This window comes from Calonectris borealis, chromosome 12 (assembly GCF_964195595.1).
Source record: "Calonectris borealis chromosome 12, bCalBor7.hap1.2, whole genome shotgun sequence".
NCBI classification, from domain to species: domain Eukaryota; kingdom Metazoa; phylum Chordata; class Aves; order Procellariiformes; family Procellariidae; genus Calonectris; species Calonectris borealis.
Genome location: NC_134323.1, coordinates 6,738,932 through 6,751,223, shown reverse-complemented (window position 1 = coordinate 6,751,223; position 12,292 = coordinate 6,738,932). Strand labels below are relative to the sequence as shown.

At 37.9% G+C, this 12,292-nt stretch overlaps 1 long non-coding RNA gene across 1 annotated transcript in view; it reads right to left on the bottom strand.

Annotated features, from left to right (window-relative positions):
• Positions 1-12,292, bottom strand: part of LOC142087012 (uncharacterized) — a 286,979-nt gene that overhangs the window by 1,142 nt on the left and 273,545 nt on the right. The window contains exons 9-10 of the long non-coding RNA XR_012675292.1: positions 636-804; positions 73-196 (exon numbers count right to left, since the gene is read on the bottom strand). This is a non-coding gene — a long non-coding RNA (uncharacterized LOC142087012). The remainder of the gene's footprint in view (positions 1-72; positions 197-635; positions 805-12,292) is intronic.

Genomic DNA, 12,292 nt, shown 5'->3' with positions numbered 1-12,292 from the left:
AAAAACAGGATGAAAAAAGGAAAACTAACTTTCAACCTAAAACGAACCTCTTACTTACATCTGCTTCCTTACATTTCATCCTCCTTCTAAAGGCAGGTTTTCTTGTACCGCCTCTTGCAATAGCCTCATCTGTTGTGCTGTGCTGTCCTCACCGTGATAAAACCTGAGCTGGGGTGCAGATTCTGCAATATTCTCCCTGTATAGAGCAAAATTCAGAGTTGTTCATGAGCAAGCAAGCTCTCAGGCCCCTTGCCTTTATTGCCCCATCTCAGTAAGAGGCATTCGTCCTGAGGAACATGATGGGATTTTGACCCCGTCATGTGACTGCTGTCCTAGTCTGGAAATTTTAAGCCTGAAGGATCAAACTCATTTTATTGATTTAAATGAAAAGTTTGCTCAGCAACAACTTAAAATATCAGTTGAAAAGCGTCTACCTTCAGAGCTTCTGACATTTGATATTGAGCTTCTGACTCTATTAGGATGCAGATTTTATAGCCCTTAATCTTTCCCATAAGCCACTGCTTCATTAAAGTGAAAAAAACCCCAATAACCCACACCACTTTACACTCTCAGTAATTCTTAAAGTAACAGAGATGACACTGACCCGCAGATTTTTTTCCGTTTTCTACAAATACCTTTCTGGAGCATGCCTCTATGCTGCAATCCTCTTGTGTAAGCAGAGAGCCCTCCAGGACTTATTGCATCTTAAGCAAGTGAACCAATGTTTAACCTTATGACAATTAGGCGGTTGACTCTCCACCTGTAACTTTCATCTCCGATCTGGAAAAGAAGCATGGAAGGAACCTGTGAGGAAAGGAAAAGAAAAAAAAAAAAAAAGGAGAAAAGGACAGAAATGGTCACTGGCCAATGTTGACAGAGGAGCCAGAAAATGAGAGATCAACAGTTTATAGGGAAGGGATGTTTTCGTTCTCCTTACATTGTTGCAGATCATTTCAGCTGAGCTGCATTTCACTTTAACAAAACGGGATTTATCCCCTATTGCTCCGTGCATTACGGTAAGGAGAACTTTCAGCGATCACACAGATAACACAGGAAACTTCCCCACCATTCTGTATATCCTCAGGGTGCCAAGGGAGATACCACAATTTCTGTCTCTCACTGGAATTTGCTGTTTTCCCGGACACTCACCAGGAACACCCACTCTTTCAGCAGCAGCTGGGTGGGATGAGGAATGTTTTGTTCTACTCTGTCCTCCCTTTGCCAGTTAATGAGAGATTTTGGGTGGTAAAGCCAGGGACATTTTTCTTCCAGTGCTGTTATTCCCATACTGCACATGGACCTGCCTTCCGCTCCTTTTGATCCTGCAGTACTGTATCATATCATCCTTCAGTATCTCAGTCAGCTCCTAAGCTCGGGAGGAAACAGCAGCAATTCTGCCTCTGGATCTTGTTTTTATATAGGTCTGCTAATCACATGAATATCCTTAGTCTTACAACAACCAATTTAATGGTATCGTTAATCCCATTTTAAAGCTACAGAACTGAGGCACACAGTAATTGCTGGGACCGGAGGCTGGGCACCAAACCCTGTTAAACTCTTCAATGTTCATTCATTTTCCGATACTTCAATTTTCTCTTTTTGCTCTAAAGTATTTGCATAACAGATACAAAAAAGGCGTCAGAGCGAAAAACAACTCGATGAAAGCAATTAAATGAAAGTATTTAAATAGATAATGGTGTTTCTTCTTCCATATGACTGTCTTTCTGTACAATAAGGCAAGGTGAGGTTCTTCCTGTGCTAGCAGATAGCTGTAACTCTGCAAAGAGTTACTGAAGTGCTAATATTGATTGAACAAGATGGAACATGTTACTGAGGCAATTGGTCAGGCTAAAGCAGTGATGGCAGCACATGGGATATTATGGATGGTTGAAGTAGCTGAGGATATCTATCTTTCTGTCTATCTAACTGTTTTCCAAGATGTCTATCATCATTGAACTTAGGAACAATGGCAGCACTTAATCATCAATAGAGAAATACTGTTTATGCCATTAATTGGGCATAAGAAAGGATTTTCCTTGTTTGTACCTTCGCTGCTCTTTTTTTTCCTCCGCAGTGGTGAGACAGAAGCATTTTCTCACAGCCTGTATGTGTTGTTTTGGGACTTGTGTCAGTGGCAACAGCATAGCTCTGTGTGTCTGCCAGAGCTTATTCAATTGAGCTCCTTTCCAGGAAAACAAAGTAACCGACTGATGAGAGTTGTTATAAAATTTCAAACCCAATGCCTTTTCATATCTGGAATTTGACTTGGAAGCAGCAGCAGTGTGACCAGTCTGCACCGCTGCTCCTTCACCTGCAGTCAGCAGCGGCTGAAGCGCAGCGGGAGTCTCCCAAGCAATACCTGCTGCACACCCACAACTTCCATGGCTGCATTTTCTCTATAGTTAGTATTCAGCAAAGAGACTGCAACAGTGCAGAGCTGTGTGTTCGCTGTTTTTTTTTCTTGTTCAAAGCTTTTGAGAACACTTTACTGAAGCATATAATGCTGCCTTGAAATTGGCCTCTAAGCCACAGTTTTGAGAAGAAGAAACACAGGCGCTTGGCTGGGTGTTTTTGCCCTGTGCCATGGCTTGCTCGAGTCAGAAGAGCACCCCATCTCCCCCCTCCAAATCTCCTCTCAGCTCAATTCTCACCAGTCTGTCTCTAATCACGAGATTCCTTTCTAATATAACAGTTTCTCTCTTTTTTTTTCTTTTTAATTTTTACATTGCTAGTTATGAGCTCTGGTATATATATTTTCCCCTTTCACTCTAAGATTTAGCCTCTTATATGGTTTTTTTTGGGAGAATTAATTTATCATTACAGTCTTACATTAAAGACAGTCTTCCAGGGGTAAAGTTGGGAGTAATCATGGTGCCCTCCTGTTTTTATCTGAAGTATTCGAAAAGGAGAGTTAGATCGTCTAAATTAGGCAATGGAGCTTTCGCCTTGACATTTGGGAGGTTAAATTTTGCCTGTGACTGTCAACCTCTCAGAAGAGGAGATGGCATTTGGAGTAATCCAAAACTCCTGCAGAGTTACATTACTGTGGCAGCCAGACTGGAGTAAATCTAGGCTGAAGATCTATTGGTTCAATTACTGCTTGGGGTCAGGACATGCCATAAATTATTAGATATGCAAATGGAAAACTCTGACCGTTGATGAAAGAAAGATGGATGGATTTCTTAAATACTCATAATCAGTGCTAAGACTAACTATAGACTGATGTATAGTCATACAGAAATAAAAGATTTCTGTTCTTAAATTTTACCTGTGTGCAGGTAAAAATAAATTATTTTTTGTTTTACGTGTGTGTCATATTTTAAAAATAAACTTAAGAAGTCATTTGGAGGTCTGTTTTGAACTGCTTCTGCGACACCCCTTAATTTTTAGAAATAGGTTCAGAAGATGCTAATTCTCATTCTGTTCTCACTTACCACAGGGTAAATCTGCAACACTGCTCTATATTCAGTGAAGACACACTGTATTTGGGAGGAGAATCAGTTCCTTTGCTCTATGGAGGTAGGGTGTGCAAAGAATGCCAAAAAACTAACTCAGGTTTGTGAATTTGCTGCAGAGGGCATGAGTGCTGGTACATGATACCATGACCTTATCACAACATGAACTCTGTGGTGCTTCAAGAGATTTTTGTGAATGGAAAAATAAAATGTAGTTAAGATATTACTCTATCACACCTGTTTTTGCTGTTCCTTAAATACATTATTTACAGTCTTATTTCTCAGTGTGATTAAAGTTGGAAGAATGTGACCCCTACTTTTGTCATGTAGGAAGTCTGCTACATCTATAAAAACTTGTTGAATTTCTCTTGTGGATTATCTCTTTTGGGAGTGAAGTTTTTACTACATGTAAGACAAAATGATTATGAGTGTGAGAATAACGTGAGCTATTCAACGCCACCTGCTGCTGCAAGGGGAAACATATTCCCAGATGCACCTTGACTGAGCAGAAACAGATGCGGAACCATAGGAAAACTTGTTCTGCTCGACAGTAAGTTTGCTTTGCACATATATATCACAACACATGAGGGAATATACTTTTCCAAAACTGATGCTAACTTTTTCCAAGCAGTCTATGAAAGCCAACAGAGTTTCTAAAGGATATACAGCATTCCTCCCTTGGATGGTAGCTTCTAAACAGTTTTCACTTTTGTCACTCTAGATCGAACATTTTTCAAAACTACTACAGGCTTTCTCAGGACTCCTATTCACTGCCTACATATAAATCTCTTGGCCACTGCTCTTGCTGTTATTATTATTTTAATAAGAGTTTACATGGTAGGGCATGACAACTGGACAGTAAATTGACAGTTACTTAGGTATTCTCCAAGCAGAGATCAGAAATTGGTTCATATCATGCAGTTTCCGTGAGAGAAAAAATATTAGGAAATACATTTGAGCTAGTTATAATATATACTACTTTGAGACAAAAATATTGTTTGTATATGCAGGTATAGAGCCACCAGAGACAACAGAATAAAATCTATTTCCTCAAACCTGCAGAGAAGACGTTGCAGTTCGCCACTTGTACCTTTTGAGTTCATGAAAGCCAGTGACATTGTGTGGGTAAGAGTGGTGTGTGTGGTGTCTGAACTGCGATTATTTGATTCTAACCTGACACCAATATAATTTGGAAACAACTCCTTAAAGCCAATGAAACTGTACATGGAGAGTCATATAAATGAGATCAAAGAATCAGATTTTAAATCTTTCCCTATGCAATTCTGACCATCATTTTACGTTTGTGAAGAGGTTCCAAGAAACAAGCCAATATGCATAATACATAATTTCTGTGTGGAAACACTAGTAATAATGAAAAGGAGTATATTTTTTTAAGCCTTTTAAGGATGTTTCATTTCAAATTTTATGTTATAACTGTTTTTTTTATATTCATTTTGATTGTATTAGTTCTGCTCTGAATCATTCATGAAAGTATCAAAGTCAAAATTCAACCAACTCTCCATTAACCAGACAATATACTCCAAAGTGGATGAAATTTGAGAAAAACATCTGAAACATAGCAGAAAAACAAGCAAACTACAAGCAATAATGAATACCATCTCTTAGTTTATGTTGTAAAAAAAAAAAAAAATGAAAAAAATCCTATATATGCATGACATAATTTGTAAAAAAGCAACCAAGCAAAAATCCACCTTGGGGAAGTGAAGAACTGAATAAACTGCATTTCTGCTTGACTTCTAGACAGAAACCAAGTGTAAATTCTGCTTAACACTGTTCAAATCTTCAGTATTCTAATGAGCATGGTCACTTGGTATCGACTTTGGGTCTGTTTCTGTAGGTTGGCAGGTTTTAGGAAAGAATAATGCTAATTTCACAGAAACATTGCTTAAAACTTACAAGAAAGATGCTGTAGAAGTTTAGGAGCATGTTGGTATGTTCTTTAATATTCTTTATTTCTATACCCCCAGCTCCCTCTTGTGCCACTCATTTTATAAATATGAATTAGGTTTACTGTATATAACTGCTATTTTGCAACATAACAAGTCAGTGCAAGAAAATAAAAGCATATTTTTCAGTAGTTCTGTGGCCAAAAAAGCTCTCCACCAAACCTTCTGGACTTGCATAAAAATGTGGTTTATTGATCGGCTGGTAAATATTTTTGAATTTTATCATTATTTTATTTCCATGAAATGGTACAATGGGCCCATTCTCCCAACTTTTGTCTCATTTCGTATAGAGATTTTTTTGGATTTTGCTTAGTAAAGGGTATTTTTTTAGCTAACTGAAAGTATACTTTATCATCTGGTCCCCTCCTCTCAGTTTGTTTACAGCCAATGACAAAGTAATTATAATATATTGAATGCACTGTCTCTTCCTTTATTGGTTATTTCTTTACTGCCCTCCCAGAAAGTTTGTAGTTAAAACAATTTTTACAGCTTTAAAAGAACTGAAGCGAATTCGTATTTCTAGAACTTTAGCCAGAAGTAACTATATTTTCAGCATTTGAATTTTCATTAAAATTTACAAAAGACCTCTGCCTTCACTGATTTATTGTTGCATTAGGTAAAACTACACACAGTGTATAAAATACTGTGTTACTCCACTTGTAGTCTGATCTAACATGTTATCAGTGATTGCAAGTACATTTTATAACCCCGGCTGCTGAATCGAAAAAAAGGTGATACAAGCATCAATCTCCAGGATAAAATCAGAGCACTTTCTACCACAGTTTGACCTTAGTGATGCCTTTGGATAGTCTTACTTGTCTAAGTCCTTGCAACAATTACCAAGGGATGGTTAGAAAATGCAGCTTTAATGGTGCAGACTGGAATTACTAGCAGCATCAAAGACTTAAACAGTAACCCCGGAGATTTCCAGGCACAGGAAGAATTTGAGGAAACTCTGATGCCACTGCAGGAATGAAATGGAACAGGGCAGACACCAGCCACAGATTTTATTTGTGCTCTTTATTGTCTGCATCCCTGAACTCTGCAGTGTCATTAGCAAATACAAAAAGCTATAAATAAAAAACCAGCTACAGATAACTAGACCTCAAGATACAGTTGACTCCAGCTATAGCTGCCAAATCTTATTTATAGCATGAGGAGACACAGTTAATTACAGGTCACAAAAATGTTAATTTCTGTCATAATACAAGTTATAGTCTGAGAACAAAAAAGTTTATTTTTGGACTGAAATGGTTTCTCCTACTAAAACTTTGTTAATTTGAAATCCCATCTCATGTTTGTTGACTACAGAATAGGCAAAGAAAGGACAAATGTGCCTTATTTCATGGTCCTAAATATAATAATATTCAAATTCAAATAATAAAACAAATCCATTTTTGGCAAGGCAAAGTACTGAAGGTAAAAAAGAATTAGAGAAGATGATCATAAAAGACTATTTTGAGCAATACCAGTTGTATCTGCTTATAATTAAGATGAAATAATTTTTTAATTAGTACGACAGATTTTTAAAATGTTCAGTCCTGGTGACCCAGAAAGTGAATAAAAAATACACCTTATGAACAAACCTAACTGCTCCCCCCAAGGAAAGAATCACCAATCATTTCAGCTGTTCTAAAGTACATTGGATAATTATTAAGATAAACATTATGTGAAGGTTGGAGTTAATTATATTACATATAATCAGACACTGGTCACTCCACAAGTTGTAATTTATTTTCCTCTAATTTGCATTTAACTTCAAAGGTATTTCAGGAAATGTAAAATAACATGATCTGAGCAGTTACAAAAATGATACGCGTTTAACTTCAAAACTATGTTTCAAGCTCTTAAAAATAAATTACGTACAATTTCAGGAAAGAACACACCATTCTCATGCAACCTGTAATTGTTGCCGCAAAAACGGTAAACTCATTTTTGGAGGGGAAATATCACAATTTAGGGCAACAGTATTCATCCAGCAGGTCTTATAGAGGTACAAGAAAACAGCAGGGTAATTTGTATTGATATGCTAATCTAAATTTATATAGAGTCTACTCAGTTAAAAAGGTCATACAACTCTAATTTTATATGGAAAATTAGCGGACTCATTTAAATTAATATCCAACTCCTACTGCAGATCAGACAGTCTCTTCAGTAAAATGGGAAGGGCTGCAGCCTTCTATAGTTTGTGTTCATCACCACAACTTTTTTTTTTTTTTTTTTTGAGGGGGGAACTTCTTGTGAGTTTGAGTCCTTAGCATAGGTTTACAATCCCTATGTATATGAACATATCCAAAATGCCAGCATCTAGGTCAGCACTGAGCCTTCTAAATCCTTAACAAACATCTTTTTGTATCCCTTCATGTCAGATTTAATTGTCCATGGTGAAAGGAAACCCTAATCAGAATTCAAGGGAAGTACTCTAAGGCATGTATCTTTCCAATCTGAACTATCCTATGATCCTGTGAAAGCATATAGGGAAAAAAGCAAGTTTTCATCTTATTTGAAACACCAAAACAAATTAAATAATTTAAAATTCTCATTCTTAACTCCTGTATGGCTTTTATACAACAGCTGTATAACAGCGAGGTGCAATGAGGCACACTGAGGGAAAAGCTCAGTTGACGAATACCTCACTCCTTTCAGAATCTGGCCCTGAAGGGCTATATATGAGACATAGTATTAAATCATACACAGCTTTTACAAAATGATTTTACAACCTATCAAAAAGGTCTGTTTTCTATTCTCTGTCCCATGGTTTCCCCACATATTCCTAATATCTGCTCGTTCTACTTAGTTGCCCATCACAGTCAGATAGGAACATTTGTGGGGGCTAAGAGAGAAATACATTAAACATACAGACTTGCTGTGCACGGAGGTGCACTGCTGCTTCTAAGTAGAAGCCCAACTAGCATAACTCTAGTTTTACTAGTTTGATACCAAGCTCAGCTAGATACCTTAGTGAAAAAGAGCTACAGCAAAGACCAAGACAAACGGTTGAAAAGCTACGTGCAGCTACCAAGCCCTTCTGGCTAACTTACATCAGGACAAACCACAACAGAGTCACAGCCCTTAATTCTTCGAAAGCTGATGTCTTCCCTGGGACTGCTTCCTTCTGGGAACCGTTCATGGTTATACAGTAAGTTACAACTAGGTCCAAGTTGTGTATAAGCATCTCTATATGTCTTCCACTGGATACAAGGAGGAAAGCCTGGGCCCATTAAAGTCAGCAGAAGCTTTCCAATGGTTTTCAAAGATGCTCTAATGTCACCCAGAGGGAACAGTTCTGTGCATGCTTCTCAGGTCCACATTTGATCTGCATAACAGATCCTTTGCAACTGAGATCTCTCTTAATTTGTTCTTGTGTGGCCCTATCTAAACAATGATAATGCAATTCAGACTGAATATTATTTGTTAGAAAGTCTTTATATGTCATATAAAAAGAGTTACGAGAAACTTTATTTTCATAGATGATATATGATTTCATCTAGAAATAGAGATATTTAAGAACATTTCTGTATTTCTACACAAAATGCATTAGAATCTTTGAATAAAAGGCTTTATAAAAATGTACTCTGCAAAAATTAGTGACAATAGACTTTTTTTTTTTTTACAGCAGTCTTGCAAGCACGCGGGCTTACAGCACTGCATTTGTAGCAGTGGTGGTTAAACGGCCATGCTGGCTTGCACAGCCGTTTAAAGACAAACAGGAGAGCAAGGTCCTTGACCGGCGAAGCTGACAATTTCAATAAGGCTGACAATCTAACAAAAAGTGACAACGGTGGTGTTCGGTGGGTAGAAAGGGCAACAGCAAACAAAGAGAAAGGAAAAAGCGATCTTGCGAGAGCACTATTTTGAAGGAATCCAGATGAGCACACTCTTGCAATACCTTAGGGCTGGTTTGTTTGCTTTTTAATTTTAGGAGTGCCAAATTAAGGTGTGACTGTCCAGTTAGCAGCAAGCTGATGCAGAAAGGAGGAATTTTGGCTTGGAATGGATAATGACAGAGCAGAAGGAGGACAGGAAGCGCATCTGGTAGAAAATGCATGGGGAGGAAGGATCTAGAATAGCAGCATTTTCTCCCAGGTTTGGGTACATCTGTAAAATATCAAAACATCTTAAATAAAGTGCTGTTGGGCAAGTGCTTTGGAGGGACAGGGATGGTCAGGAATTGCCGCAGTACAAGTGAATACCTATCTTAATGAAGTCTCGTACAATTCTTGCAACAGCCTTTTAGAGAAATCATAGCACACAGTTCTTAGAGAGCCAGTTTGGCACGGCTGCTGCTTAGGTAGGAAACCATTCCTATGATTTCCTGCAGGTCAGGAGTGAAATTACCTGCTGCAGTAAATTCACAAGTTTCACATTTGTTGCTCCTGTGACCAAAGGTTAATGTTTCACTGGTTGACTGAATCAAGATCACCAGTTGCCCATTACATAGTCTTGTGGTCTTATACATTTCAGCAGATTTTGAGTAATCTAATTCTCTGAATGTTAAATGAAAGCCATGTATGTAAAAGATTACTGCAGAACAAAGCAATTTCACAAATAATTTTCTTTTGTAGCTGATTGGGTCACCGAGGGTACATCCAGCCAGCACAGGCAGTTTCTGGCTGTAAACATGCTGAATGACCATCCTCCCTGTGCAAACACAGAGAAGGAGGGAATATAGCAATCTTGAACAAATACATGACATCGAATACAATTTTTTTAAAGGATTTTCTAATCCAGATGCTCAATAATGTCTCACAAAACTTTGCTTTACTTTAAATACTCCGCAAGACTTGAATGAAGGCCCCTTGTATGCATTTGTCCAAAACCGAGAGTAAAAACCTGAAATTCTTTAAATTGATAGGCTATTGTGTGGCTGTGCTCCTACTCAGAGTAACTAATTGGATAATTTAGCCATAAAACTGACCTAAACAAGGTTACTCTGTTGAAAGTTCACCTTTCTGTCAAGTTGGCAGTGAGTTAATTCAAATGATTTGAACCTGTGCTTGCAGAGTCGTGCCTGCGCAGGGTGAGGGAAAGTAGCTGTGTGGGGCAGGGGGTGAAAGCGTTAACCAGAGATGTTCCATTTGAGAGCACAGGTCTGCGAGCTTCCTGCTGAACTATAAACTTGCCATGCAAATGCCAAAATAAAAAACCCTAAACTTTTCTCCTGAAAATATGGTGAGGCCGTGTTAGTTCCAGCAGGTGAAGAATGGGAGTCACTGAGGATGAGGAGGTGCAGTGCAAGCGCCAGAAAGCGAGCCTGAAAGGTAGAGGGAGCAGGCTATTTCTCTTTGTTATCGAGTGAAATGACTCCACAAATATGACAATAAATCACTGCAGGAATCAATCTGAGTGGAGGCAACTGCTCCATGCTGATAATGCATCAATCAATATTTAATGTTTACACTTTAATTAATCTGCACGTAGGAAGCATTCTTTCAGTGACAAAAAAGTGATGAGAAATAAAACACCTTTTATATCAAACGGCGACGAATGGCTGCCTATCTGTTAGGCTTTGATTGGGCCCTCAATTGATCATTGCAGCCTTTTCGATTGCACCAGTGTGCAATGTCACATTTGGGTATAAAACAAACACAGTCTCTGTGAAGGAAGGAGAGGGAGCTTCTGAATCTGCTTTTGAGTGATTACAACTTAATCAGAACAAAGAAAGACTGATAGCAAAGTATAAGTTCTTTGAAAAGACTGGGCAGAAGCAAATAAAATAAAAGATTTTCAACATCTGCATCAATGACACCTATCTGAACAGATTTTTACTGTGTATTACAATTATTGATACCTACTAAGGCTTTGTACAGAAAAACAATTCAGCTGTTGACTGGCAAAACTGCCTTCCCTTATCAGAGCTACCAGCGGAGACTGACGATCAGTTTATTTTGTTGCTATTCTGTATGGCAGCGAAGTGCCAGGTGCTGTACGGACGCAGGAGAAGTCACAATTCCTGCCTCAGAGTGTTTTTCCTCAGTGCTCTGTTTAACCCTTGTAAACTCTAGTTTCTTCTTCTTTTTAAAGGGCCTGATTCATTGTTCATTGATGTCAACTGAATGACTTCTATTGACTTCAGCGGGCATTGCATTAGTCCATAGATGAATGGTATTGAAAGGCATAGTGATGAAAGACAAATGAAAAGACAGTGATACTAGACCAGTAATGTTCAATTATTCCTTTAAAAAAAGAAAACTACAGCAGTACATTCTCCATACATAACTAAAGTTTTCATACGATTATTTCTAAAATAATTCTTTGAAAGCTACAAGCTTTTCACATAATAAATGCAATAGTATTTATCTAAGAAATACAGAGAGCTTAGCTCAATTTAAATGATTAAAGATCTGAATCCAGATGTAAAATTGCCATAAACTTACAGAGGGTGGAACCCAGGGAAATTTTACTGTATTTTGTATGTCACATTTAAGTCATTTTGCAAAGCCTGTCATGAAGTTAGGATCATGCAAAGGACCTATGCAAATGTCAAATCATTTTAAGCTTTTACGCAGACCTGCTACTAGTTAAAAAATAATTACAATTTTTTTTTTTTTCCCCCCACTGAAGAACTTCTGTTGTTTTACTAGTCAACAAACAGGAGGCTTCTACTTAGGGTCTAGTGACAACATGTTGCCAAAATGCCTGTCCAGATTTGGAACTGCATAGTTTAGGGTGCTCTGACTGCTGGCTTAGGCAGTACTTGAACAAAATCAGAAATAATATTATGGTATAAAGTCATATACTAGAAGAAATTTGAAAATATTAATCCTTAAACCCACAACTAAGCTTTTGTTTCACTGAGACTGGATGATCTTTTTCTGTGATTCACAAAATTTTTCTGGCTATTCCAAAAGCTTAAGGCACTCAGAAACA